The 13834-nt window shown below is 43.6% G+C and overlaps 1 long non-coding RNA gene across 1 annotated transcript; it reads right to left on the reverse strand.

The window, feature by feature from the left end:
* Window positions 1-3928: 3928 nt before the first annotated feature.
* LOC131383386 (uncharacterized) lies at window positions 3929-13549 on the reverse strand. Its single transcript, XR_009213375.1, has 3 exons — window positions 13468-13549; window positions 9397-9519; window positions 3929-4002 (listed from the first exon to the last, which is right to left on the reverse strand). It is a non-coding gene; the product is annotated as an uncharacterized LOC131383386 (long non-coding RNA).
* Window positions 13550-13834: the final 285 nt, after the last annotated feature.

The raw sequence follows: 13834 nt of genomic DNA on the forward strand, positions 1-13834 counted from the left end.
TCCCAGCACTTTGGGAGGCCGAGGCGGGCAGATCACCTGAGGTCGGGAGTTTGAGATCAGCCTGACCAACATGGAGAAACCCCATCTCTACTAAAAATACAAAATTAGCTGGGCATGATGGTGCATGCCTGTAATCCCAGCTACTCGGAAGGCTGAGGCGGAAGAATCGCTTGAACCTGGGAGGCAGAGGTTGCGGTGACCTGAGATCGTGCCATTCTACTCCAGCCTGGGAAACAAGAGTGAAACTGTGTCTCAAAAAAAAAAAAAAAAAAAAAAAAAGAATCCTTTAATCTGTGGTTTCTTCTGCTTTCTACTTTATTTTCTTGCAATTTATTAAAGAAATTTGGTTGTTTTTCCTGTAGAGTTTCCCACAGTCTGGGTTTTACAGATTGCTTCCAAGTGACCTTGTTAACATGTTGCTCTGTCTCACATTTTCTATAAATTGGTAGTTAGATGGAGAGGCTTGATCAGATTTAAATTGGTTTGATTTTTTGGCTAGATTATTTCACAGGTTATTTCTCTCTGTTTTTCATTTTATTGTGGCAAAAAAAAATGAAACCACATACCTAAAATGTACAATCTTAAGTATTTTTAAGTGTATGGTTCAGTAGCATTCGTATCTTCACACTGTTTTGCAACCATCACCACCATCCCTCTCCAGAATCTTTCCATCTTGCAGAACTAAAACTCCACACCCATTAAACAAAAGCTCCTCATTACCCCCATTCCAGCACCTGGCAATCACCGTTCTACTTTCTGTCTCTATGAATTGGACTACTCTAGGTACCTTGTATAAGCGGAATCACACAATATTTGTCTTTTGGTGACAGGTTTGTTTCACTTATCATAGTGTTCTCAGGTTTCATGTTGTAGCATGTGTCAGAATTCCCTTCACTTTCAGGATCTCCATTGTATGTGTGTGTACCTCATCTTGTTTATCCATTCATCCATCTATCTGCCCAGTCTTTGGCCATTTACACCTTTTGACTATAATGCTGCTATAAACATAGGTGTGCAAATACGCTTCAAGATCCTTCATTTAATTCTTGTGGGTATATACCTATAAATCAAATGACTGGATCCTAAGGCAATTCTATTTTTAGTATTTTGAGGAAACTTCAAACTGTTTTCCACAGCAGCTGCACCATTTTACAATTCCACCAACCATGTACAAGCATTCCAATTTCTCTGCCTCTGCTCCTACCCTTGTTTTATTTTTTTTAATTGCTTACTTTTTTTGTTTTTTGATTAGCCATCCTCACAGGTGTGAGGTTATATTTTATTGTGGTTTTGATTTGCATTTCCCTAATGATTAGTGATGGTGAAACTGGGCATCTTTCATATGCTTGTTGGCCATATGTATATCATATTTAGATAAATGTCTGTTTGAGTCCTTTGCCCATTTTTTTAATTGAGTTTTTTGTTTTTGTTTTTGTTGAGTTGTTGGAATTCTTTATATATTCTGGATCCTAACCCCTTATATGAATTGCAAATATGTTCTACCATTCTGTGGGTTATTTTTTCACTCTGTCGATTGTGTCTTTTGATGCACAGAAGCTTTTAATTTTGATGTAGTCCCATTTGTCTATTTTTACTTTTGTTGACTGTTCTTTTGGTATCATACTGAGGAAATCCTTGCTAAATCCAGTATTGTGAAGCTTTTCCCTTATGCTTTTTTCTACAGTTGTCTTTTTAGCCATTATTAGTGATTATTGCCAAGAACAATGATTTCACCAGAGGTTCCAAAAAATGTGATATTCCAATTTAATCCTTCTTTCTTTATTAGCTGAAATACTTCTGTAAAGATAAATTTCCCTCTTTTACTACTGGGTTGTCCTGAGGCTCATTTTATGCTGGAAACATTTATTTTTTCTTTTTATTTACAAGCTTTCAAAATAATGTGTTGGCTGCCTAGTCATCCTTAAAAGAGGACAAATGAGAGAGTTTTTTGAAGTTTCATTGTGAACTTATACATTTAAGGATTTTAATGTGTTTAATCCACTGCAGTTGTTATTTTTGTTGTTCAAACATTTCCATCTTTAGACAGAGGGAGACTTCATGCTGGCTCCTGGATTCTTTTGGCATGGCCCTAAGATTTTTTTTACCGATTCCTTGCTTTCTGGTATTTCAAGGTGTTTTAGGCCTATTTAACAATTTCCTGTCCTAGACAAAGAATTGACCATTGAGATAATATTTAAGTATAAATAGTATTGAGATTTTAAAATCTAGAATGAGACTACTTTAGTAATCTCAACATTGGCCGGGTGCAGTGGCTCACGCCTGTAATCCTAACACTTTGGGAGGCTGAGGCGGGCAGATCACCTAAGGTCAGGAGTTCAAGACCAGCCTGGCCAACATGGTGAAACCCCATCTCTACTAAAATACAAAAATTAGCTGGGCATGATGGCAGGTGCCTGTAATCCCAGCTACTTGGGAAGCTGAGATAGGAGAATTGCTTGAACCTGGGAGACGGTGGTTACAGTGAGTCAAGATCACACCACTGCACTCCAGCCTGGGCAGCTAAGCGAGACTCCGTCTTAAAAAATAACAATAATAATAATAATAATAATAATCTGGACATTGTGGAATTGGACTGAACTATCCCAAGATTCTTGAGTATTGAGACTAGCATAATCAGGGCAGTTGTGGAAAAACATGAACCGATTTCATGTTTATACCCCCAATGAATTGAAAATTCTTAATGGGTTGATTCAGACATCCAAGTGCAGAGGTCAAGGAAGCAGTTGGAGGCATAATTTAGAACTTAGTGGGAAGGTCCAGGCTGAAAGCACAGATCTGGGAATTATCTTGTTGACTTATCTGTAAATCTCAGGGATAGATGAGATGCTCTAGAGAGAAAATGCTGAGGGAAAAGAGAAGCAGGCCAAGGACAGAGCCCTGGGCCACACCAACAGTTAGTCATTTGAGAAGAGGTGGAACCAGTGAAGGGATCCAAACGTTTATTAAGTTAGGCAGAAACCAGGACATTGAGGTGGTCCTGAAACCAAAACAAGAGTTTATTTCAAGAAGGAAGTCAATTGTGTCCAAGAGAGAAGTTGAGAGAAAGACCAGAAAATGACCGTTGCATTTTGCAAAATGGAAGTCATCTGTGACTTTGACAGGAAGGGTTGCCAAGGTCAGTGGGGTTGGAGGCAACAGTGGAGTGTGTTGAGGAGATGGACTGTGTCTTCATGGAGACTTCAAGGTAGTGGGCTCTCAGTTATCCTATGACATCAGTTGGCAGGTCAAGGTGTCTCATTACCAAACATCAGTCTTACACACAGGGAAGGAGAGCTCCATGTGTTCAAGTGGGCAGGCGGGCAGACAGGAGGGCGGCAAACTATGGGCAGATCAGGCCCACTCTTTATCTGCTTTTTTTCAAAACCATGGTTTAAAAAACACGTAACAGAAAACTGGCCATCTTAACCTTTTTTTTTGGGGGGGTGGGGAACAGGGTCTCACCCTGTCACCCAGGCTGGAGTGCAGTAGTGTCATCTTGGCTCATTGCGACCTCTGCCTCCTGGGTTCAAGTGATTCTCCCACCTCAGTCTTCCGAGTAGCTGGGATTACAGGCATGAGCCACCGTGCCCGGCTAAATTTTTTTGTATTTTTAGTAGAGACGGGGTTTCGCCATGTTGGCCAGGTTGGTTTAACTATTTTTAAGTGCCCAATTCAGTAGTGTTCGTTAAGTGTATTCACCTTATTGTATAATGGATCTCCAGAACTTTTTTTCACTTTGCAAAACTGAAATTCTATACCCATTAAACAACAACTCCCCATTCCTCCTTCCCCTCAGCTCCTAACAACCCCCATTCTACTTTCTGTCTTGATACATTTGACTACTCCAGATACCTCACATAACTTACCTCCCTATTTGAGAAGTCTGAAAGCCGACTGCAGTGGCTCATATCTGTAATCCGAGTACTTTGGGAGGCTGAGGCAGGAGATTGCTTGAGGCCAGGAGTTTGAGACCAGCCTGGGCAACAAAGCAAGATCTCATCTCTACAAAAAAAAGTTTTTAAATTAGCTGGGTGAGATGGCACCTGTCTATAGTCCCAGCTACTCAGGAGGTTGAAATGGGAGGATTGCTTGAATCCATGAGTTGGAGGCTGCAGGGAGCTGTGACCGTGCCACTGTACACCAGCCTGGGTGACAGAGCAAAACCCCATCTCTAAAGAAAAAATAAGAATCAAACTCAAATCTCAAAGAGCCATGTGTTTGAAGGACTCTGTGAAAGAACAGTTGGACTGTCCACAGAAAATATAAGTGCAAGCTGCAAAGCCCAGACTGGGAAAGGTCCAGCTAGCCAAGAGCAGCATTTTGGGAACTCAGAGATAAAACTGACCACCAAGGGGATGCGATCCTTCCCCAGCCCACGGCTGCCTAAGCCGAGGAGAGCCAGGTAGACTGCAAGAGGAGTAAGAGGCAACATCCCACACAGACAGGAAGAAGCACCAGCCAGTGGCTGTTGTGAGGAGGCTTCTGCAGCCGCTGGAAAAGGCTCTGCTGAGAGGGCTCAGCTTGATTGGCCTTGCCTTGGAAACAAAGAGCAAAGGGTGAAAGAGAAGGTTAAAGTCCAAAACAAACATTTGCACCCATCCTGATGAGGAGCTGGATATTGCTGGGGCCTGATGGGACAGCTCGAGGCCACCCTTCTTTTTTGGGATAATGCTCAATCCTCCTCCAGGAAGGTGTCTTGGGAGGCCGGACTGGGTGGCTCTTTCAAAAGGGAGCCTGCCGCCGCAAACTCAGGCTCATCTCTCAAAAGGCTTACAGAGCATCCGAAGCGAAGACGCCAAATGTTGCAACCAGCATCTCAGAGTCTCCAGTCCTGGTGCAATAACATGGGGCGACCCAGTCTGAGTTTTCCCTGTTACCGTCTTCAAAGCCAATGCTAAGGGGAGGTGGTAGTAGGAGAACTCACTTGCTCAATCGGCTCACTCATTTGGTAATGCTAATGTGTGCATTTTAGCTGCCATGTTGGCTAACATTCAGTGTTGCAGTATGGTATTTCTATTCATTCCTAGTAACTGACCTAGGGTGCAGGAGCCCCAGGCTCTGGTCCCAATCCTGCTACTTATCAGCTGTGTGACTGTGGTCAGGCCACTCAACTTCTTTGAGCCTTGGTAGCAGATCTGTCCCACAGAATTGTTTTATTAAAGATTATATACCTAAAGTTAACTTTTAACCATAAATTATTATAGAAAGTTTAGATTTTATGTTTTATCCTTAAGAATGCGTTTTATCAAATTTTAACAAAGTCTTCCAATGGCTTCCAGTTGCCTTCCCTTGACCTAAGAGTGTAGGTGATTTGGAGCCTGCCTAACTCTGACTTCATTTCTTACCCTCTTGCTGTCTTCACACACAGACTCTAGCCACACCGAACTTATTTCTGTTCCATAAGTATTTCAGTGCTGTTCCCACCCCAGGGCTTTGGCCCCTGTTCTCCCTTCTGCCTGGAATCCTTCTCCTCACTCTGGTCTCAACTCAAATATCATTTCATCAGATCCATCATTGTACCTAATGTTGCCCCCTGACCTCCTTACAATCTCTGTCCCAGTAACTTATTGTATTTTCTTCATGAAACTATCACCCTCTTACTTCTGTTGGTTTTGCTTATTTATTGTTGTGTTCCCTACCAAAAGGGATATAAAAGCTAGACGTTTGCCTTACTCACTTCTGTCTCTTTCACCTAGAGTGGCACGTGGCTTATGGAGGAGTTTAATAAATATTCATAGAGCCGGGCCGGGTGACTCACGCCTGTAATCCCATCACTTTGGGAGGCTGAGGCGGGCAGATCATGAGGTCAAGAGACTGAGACCAGCCTGGCCAACGTGGTGAAACCCCGTCTCTACTAGAAGAAATAAGCCGGGCATGGTGGCGGGCGCCTGTAGTCCCAGCTACTTGAGAGGCTGAGGCAGGGGAATGGCGTGAACCCGGGAGGCGGAGCTTGCAGTGAGCCGAGATCGCATCACTGCACTCCAGCGTGGGCAACAGAGCGAGACTTTGTCTCAAAAAAAATAAATAAATAATAAAAAAAGAAATTAGCTGGGCGTGGTCCAGCACCTGTGATCCCAGTTACTCGGGAGGCTGAGGCAAGAGACTCGCTTGAACATGGGAGGCGGAGGTTGCAGTGAGCCAAGGTCGTGCCACTGCACTCCAGCCTGGCGACAGAGTGAGATTCCATCAAAAAAAAAAAAAAAATTCATAGAACAAAGTAATTACCACTAGAGAAATTCCATCAAAAAAAAAAAAGTCATAGAACAAATTACCACTACAGAAATTCTTCCTATTAAATTTTTAAGCCAGCTCGGTGGCTCACGCCTGTAATCCCAACACTTTGGGAGGCAGAGGTGGGCGGATCACCTGAGGTCGGGAGTTCGAGACCAGCCTGACCAGCATGGATAAATCCCATCTCTACTAAAAATACAAAATTAGCCAGGTGTGGTGGCTCATGCATGTTAATACCAGCTACTCCAGAGGCCGAGGCAGAAGAATCGCTTGAACCTGGGAGGCGGAGGTTGCGGTGAGCCGAGATGGTGCCATTGCACTCCAGCCTGGGCAACAAGAGTGAAACTCTGTCTCAAAAAATAAATAAATAAATTTTTAAGTAGGTTCATTCATAGAAGCAAAGTAAATTTCAAACAGTAATTTTATGTGACTAAGAAACTGGTTCTTCAGGTCCTTCTATACATTTAAGAAAAAAAAACTATACTCATATTGAATATATGGTCTTGTAATCTACTTTTCTCAACATCACTGAATCTTTCTTCTGCAACATTTTAATGGCACCATGTAGATGTACCTAGCTTACCTAACCAATTATCTGTGGTGCACATGAGAAATACCGCTTTGAAGAGCCACTAATAAATATTCCGAATGTCTCTCCAGAAAGGCTTTGCCAGTTTACGCTCCTACCAATGTATAAAAGAGATTCATTTTCTGAACTCCTGCCAATACTGAATTTCATCACTAAAAAAAGGAAACAAAATGTTCGCTAATTTGATAAGTGAAAAAGGATCTTATTGTTGCTTTATTTTGCCTTTCTTTAATCACTTGTGAGTGTGGAGTGTTTTTCTTCATTTGCGATTTTATCATGTTCTATTTCCTCGCTTGCAAATTATCTCTTTATGTTTTTGTTTGCTTTATTTTTTTAATTGTTATTGTTGGTTTTCTCTGTGGTATTCATCTTTTATTGATTTGTAAAAGCTATTTTTATATTAAGGTGATTTGCCTTTGTCACAGATTGCAAATATTTTCCCAATATGTTTGTTGTCTTTTAATTTTGTTTTTGGATCTAGGGCAATATAAATCCCTAGCCAGGCTCATGTTCTGGAAGCTAAGCCAGCCAGAAGGGAAAGTTCCTCTCAGTGAAATCTAAGTCCCAGCCTAGCCAGTCTGGGGCCCTGAACAACAGAAGGCCAGGCTAGAGCATCTGAAGTGTTCAGATAATTTCAACTAAAGATTTCTATGGCAACCAACTGCCATTTACTCTTACTAGTGGACACTGCCTCTGACCTATGGGTATTTAAACATTAGAAACTTTTAAAAATGGGAACAAATGAAGCTATAATGGTAAAATAACAGGCATTAAAAACTTTAAAAATTTTTAAAAAGTATTTTATTCACTTTTTTTCCCAGAGGGCAGTCTTCTTCTGCCTTCTATCTCATAGAGCCAGTAATGCAGCCAGACATGGTGGCTCACGCCTATAATCCCAGCACTTTGGGAGGCTGAGGAGGGAGGATCGCTTGAGACCAGGAGTTTTAGATCAGCCTGGCCAACATAGTGAGACTTCATCTCTACTAAAAATTTAAAAATTAGCCAGGTGTGGTAGCATGCACCTGTAGCTACTCAGCTACTCCCAGCTACTCAGGAGGCTGAGATGGGAAGATCACTTGAGTTTGAGGCTACAGTGAGCTGTGATCATGCCACTGCACCCTAGCCTGGGTGACACAGCAAAGACCCTGTTTCAAAAAAAAAAAAAAAAAAGAAGAAGAAGAAGAAACAAGGGCCAGAAATACAATACGAGGCGAGCCCTGTGGAGAGAGATTGGCAGGAAGGAACATCTAGTGTAGGGAGGGAGGAAATACATCCCATGCCTTCCATCTCCAAATGAGTATTTGGATATCCTCAGACAGCTGAGGCTGCCTCTCAGTGTAGCATGACTACCAGGCCCTGTCACCCATCTTCTGTCAAAAACTTCCAGAAGACTGGCGAGCCGTTCCTTGATCCAGTCCTTTTCGAATGTAAACCTGTTCCTCTCATTTCCTTCCCTGTGGACACCACCTCCCCTGCACCATTTGGAGTTCTTGGGACTGTCATTAAATCCCTTCTCAGCCATCCCATCTTTCCGCCTTGCCCAGGGCCCATTCCCAAACCCCTCCAGCCTGTTTCATTTGCAACCTTCCATTCAGTTCTGCTGGTTCTGCTCTGTGTCAAGAGTGTCAGAGAATTGGGGGGAAGGTGAGTTATGAGGTGGCTGGCAGGAGGAATGTGAGAAAATAAACAGCAAAGGCCCCAAGAGTGATTATTACGCTGAGTCGGTTTCTAATTGTCTTCTGCTCCCCGGGGCTCTCACTGACCCAGGGAATCCCCAGGTGCTCAGCAGGGGCTCCCCTGTGGCAAAAACCCTGGTGGCTTCAAAAGCCTCGGCAATATGGAGCCTCGTACATTGAGGAAACACGGTTTCCAGCTGTGTGAAAACACCTTGGGGCAGAGTCTTGTGCCAAACATAGTGCCCTTCATGAAGCATTGAATCAGAATCCTTGATGTTTTATGAATGTGGTGCAGCATAAGTACGCAATATGAAAATTTTAATAAGAATATGTTTAAACACAAGCCGAAGTTAATTTGTGCAAATATTCCGACCTAAATCTTTACCCTAACTATTCTATTAACATACCCAGGGCACACCACTGTTTTAGGCGTGTCGTAGGATTTGTGTATGTGTGCCTACAAAGCTTTAACTGAGCTCCAGAAAGCAAGACTTTGAAGTTGATCTACTTTCATTTAGTTAGTTTTTTTGGAGACACGGTCTCATTCTGTCACCCAGGCTGGAGTGCAGTGCTGCTATCTTTGCTCACTGCAGCCTCCAACTCCTGGGCTCACGTGATGCTCCTACCTCAGCCTCCCAAGTAGCTGGGAATACAAGCACACATCATGGTGCCTGGCTAACTTAATTTTTTTTTTTTTGGTAGAGACAGGGTCTGTCTATGCTGCCCAGGCTGGAGATCTACATTTTCTTAATCACAACAGTGATTCACTGTCTATGGTCCGTTTCATCTTCTTTCCTATAGAATTACCTGTAGAATCCAGACCATAGGCCTCTGTTTACTGGGTGTGACCATGTTTCCATCTGCATCCCAATAAAAACTCAATCCCCATAATTCACTGACCTTTGCTATTTTATTGTCTGTCACCTGTGCCCTGGTGTATGGTGGCCTCTTTTCTTGTTTAGGTAAAATGAGGGATGCTTTGTCTGCTCATATTTCTTTTTCAGCAGCTGTGTGCCAGGGTGTCTGAAAGAGATTCACAATGATCTGTTGGAAATCCATCATAAAGCTGGTTGTCTGATCCCCTGACATGATCACGTCAGATCCCACAGAGCTGCCCTTTGCCTTGTGTCACAATCTTGAAAGTGAAACTAATCTCACTTTGAAATGTATAAAACACAAATTTATGTGGCAAGAATTAGCACTGAAGCCATAAGTAATCTTATACGACTTTAATCAGTTTGAAAGTATTTTATCGAGCAACTACTCTGTGCCAATCATTACTAAAGACTGGAAAGAAGGGACTTAATGGTAGGTATTGAGATTGAGATTAGTAAAGATTGGGAGGAAAGGAAAACTCTTTTGTGATGTTAACCCATATTTAGTACTTTTTCAACTCTTTTAAAATAGGAATAACCTTAGAAGGCAGTCTACAAATATTTCCCCAAGCAACCTGCCTTGCTTCCTACATTTCTCAGATGCCCCTGTTACCTTGAAGGTTGTCAATGTTCTGCAAAGAAACACACCAAGAGGAAGAAGATCTCAGGCACAGGACCAAGCACGATTCCATCAAAACATCACTGAATTCCCCATCTTGCCTATCCTTTCCTCATTTCCTTTGTACATTTTTTCTTAAGCTCTAGTTAATGTTTTCCACGCTACGGCTTTCCCAACAATTCCATCCATCTACCCTGCCAAAGTATACTTGGGATTTACAAAGTTTGCTAGTAATGCCACAAGTGAAATCAAATTATAACAAAGTGTCTATTTGACAAACCAAGAGATTTTAAAACCTTAGCCAGCCAGACTCTTTTATTGGAAGTAATCTTTGTTAGGATGTATTTTATGATCTTTTAGAGTTTGTAGCTCTAAAAGTTTGTAGCATTGGAATTTGACTTGTAATAGCCCTGGAATGTGGCATCAGGTTTCTTTTTATATTATAAATCCCAGAAAACTAGAGATCACAAAATGTGGTTTTGGTGTCCTGCACAGAGGGTGACATGGACACTTACCGATAGGTATGTGCTATTTGAGGATATGGTCCATAGGAAATGGGCTTAGGTAGCCTTTATTCACCCACCTCTTTGTGGCTTCATAGGAGGAACTGTGTAGGATAAAATTTTTTCATTCATTTGTTAACCCATTCAGTACATGCTCTTTTTGTCATTACATTTGTAAGAAAGGGAAAACTTTCCCTCTACTCTTGAGAGTTGGAGATCTGAGTCTGTGAAATAAACTGACAGCAGACAGATTATCAGGAAAAAAGAGATACAAATGTATTATGTGCACACGGGAATCACAGGAAGGAAAAGTGAGTACCCCTAAGCCCAGCGAGATCTAGGAGTTTAGACACCTGCTCCACAGGGGAGAGTGGAGGGGGAATGTAGGCAACTTGGGGGAGAGTAAATGATTTTGGGGAAGATGAACGGGCCCTCAGAAGAACAGGGGACAGCCTGTGACAAGTCTATGTCTGGGTGTAGTGTGGCCTCCAGACTCCTCTCCTGTGATTCGTGTTTAATCTTCCCTGGTTGGCGAGAATCCCCGAGTGAGGCTCTTTCGGAGGCTCTGTCTTTAGGCAGATAAGGGGACCTCAGAGAGAGCTTCCTGCTGCCTTTGCTCTTCTCCAAGTGCCCTAAGAGCAAAGAAAGCAGCATACCAAAGCAGCATATGTTGGGGTGTCCTTTCCTGAAGTCCACATTCAGGATGGAACGAGCACTTCCCAATGCAGGGCAACCCGCCAGGTGCCCGTGGGAACCCAAGTCCACGGGGCCTGGCCTTGCACTCACAGTGCCTGATTCAGCACAGATGCAACGACAGGTGCTCAGACACTGCAATGCCAGGCTGACTGTGGCAGGTGTCACAGGAATGTGGAAGTGATGTGTGCTTGGAACTCAGGGGTTGGAGAGGCCCCTGCCAGCTGGTGTGAGGAGAGCCGGCTTGCTGATGAGGGGGCACCTTCTTGGGCAGACAGGAGACTCACAGCTGCTATTGCTGTGTTGCCTGTGAGGATGGTGAGAAAGGCCTAATAGGAAATAGGGAAGGGAGAGAGAGGAACAAAGAGAATGGAGGTTAGGAGGGACTTGGCTATTGATTCCATGCAGAGGGAGAGGACAAGAGAGAGGGCAAAACTCACTTTTTGCCCAATAACAACAACAAACACCTGCTGAACATTTAACAGGTACCAGGGACTTCACTTTTTATACATTTATTATTATTATTATTTTGAGATGGAGGCTTGCTCTGTCGCCCAGGCTGGAGTGCCCTGGCACGATCTTGGCTCACTGCAACCTTGGCCTCCCTATTCAAACAATTCTCCTGCCTCAGCCTCCCGAGTAGCTGGGACTACAGGGGCATGCCACCACACCTGGCTAATTTTTTGTATTTTCAGTAGAGATGGGGTTTCACCATGTCAGCCAGGATGGTCTCGATCTCCTGATCTCCTGATCTGCTTGCCTCGGCCTCCCAAAGTGCTGGGATTACAGGTGTGCGCCACTGCACCTGGCCTCATACATTAATTCTAATGGTCTCCACTCCATCCCGCTTCCTCCTTCAGCCCCTACGTTTTAGATTAGGATTGAAGCCCAGGAATCATGCCCAGTCACCCAGCTGCCATGAGCCAGGACTGGGATTGAACCTGGGCATGGCTGTCCTGAGGCCGAGTCTTCTTCTCTGCAGCATGTTGCCAAGTGACCATGAGAACGGAGGTTTCTGAGCAGACTCAGAAAAAGGGATTCATTTTCAACAGCTGCCATGGTATTAAACCTGTTTATTTACATGTCCAATCTGTGCATTCTTTTACTCATTCTCATCAGTAGTTGGGATTCTGCAGTATTGCTGGGGCACCCTGTCCTCCGGGCTGCTTCCTGGGCATCTGCATGGACAGCTTCTCCCCATGCTGAGTAGTCTCACGGCGTTTGCTTCAAAGCACTAAGTATCAATCACCATGCCCATGTGCACACAGCATTTCTGGGGAGTGTCAGCCCACAAAATCTCCCCCTCACTCGTGTTTTATCTGTTCCCCAGCAAGTGAGTGGGCATGAGCCGCCCCGGATTCTGCCCTGTGCTTCCCACATTTCCCTCTTGATCCCGGAGGAGGAAGCCGGAGCCCTGGCCGGCTCTGTTCTGATGCCACACTCCCTCCGCTCAGCCTCTGCCTTCCTGGCTGCATCAGGCTGCGGTCGCTTCACTTTCTGCCTGCAGAGCAGATGGCCTTGGTCTGGAATTCCTGGGAGAAAGTTCCATTCAGGAATAGATCTTTGCAAACACAAATATGGAGAGAATATCTGAACCACTGATGGGCAAGTGGATGAGAAAAAAAAGAATCAGGACATTACAGAGACAGGCGCACATATAGACGTTTCTGAATTTCTAGACTTAGATGCTGTTAAGTAGATTACTTAGCCTCAATGCAAGAGATGCTTTATTTTCTAGGAAAATTTAATAGAACAGTTCTAAATACATTTGCTGGAGATCTAGAAATACAAAATAAATTTTAATCCATGTTGCTCTACACTTGGGAAAAAGAGGGACGAATATAGCCAAGGGAACTAATATTTACGGAGTATCCACTGTACTGCAGCTTTTTCCTCTGCTGTTTTCTGTCACCTTCTTAACATTTTTGTTAATCCTCATGTATAAAGACAAGGAAAGTGAGTCTCAAAAAATTAAATAATTGACCACCCTTACTCGAATGTATATTCTGATGTCAAATTTCAGAGAGCTGGGCCTCTCCGGGGTGGTTTTAACCTGTAAGTGAGCTGCCGCCCCCTCTCCCCCTGCCACCACCAACACTCCCTCTGCCCCTTGCGTTAAAACCACTTCCCTTTTCCCCACATCATGGCAACGCCGCAGGAAAAATCCCTGCTAATTTCAGGTCACTTGAGAGATGGAACCTCCAAGTCTATTGGGAATGTTCCCTCCTCTGCTCTTAGGTCAAATCCATGACTTTCTTCTCCTTGTTACGGCAAGATCTACCTGCTGAGTGTCTCTTTCCAGCCCTACTTAGCAGCTCTCTTCCTGTCTGCAGAGATAGCCAGGGTAGCTGGGGAAACAGAGGAAGATGTAGGACTGTGATTATGATGTCATACATCCCCTGGGCTCCGTGGGGGCTCTCCCCAACCATGTCTCACTTTGCATATCCTGTTGCATATCTTGTGCTGTTTGACAAATGGCCTCTTGACCTTTGCCCAATCCTCTTGCTTCTTGCAGCTGAAACAAACAAAAAAAGACTTACTGTTTGAAGCCATATGAAAACCTACTAGAGTAAACCAAGTGCCTTTGATGATCGTATATACCCATACATAAAAATGAAAATTCCTTTTAGGGGGCAGTAAATAAGAAT

Source organism: Hylobates moloch, unplaced genomic scaffold, assembly GCF_009828535.3.
Source record: "Hylobates moloch isolate HMO894 unplaced genomic scaffold, HMol_V3 SCAFFOLD_4, whole genome shotgun sequence".
Taxonomy (NCBI): Eukaryota; Metazoa; Chordata; class Mammalia; order Primates; family Hylobatidae; genus Hylobates; species Hylobates moloch.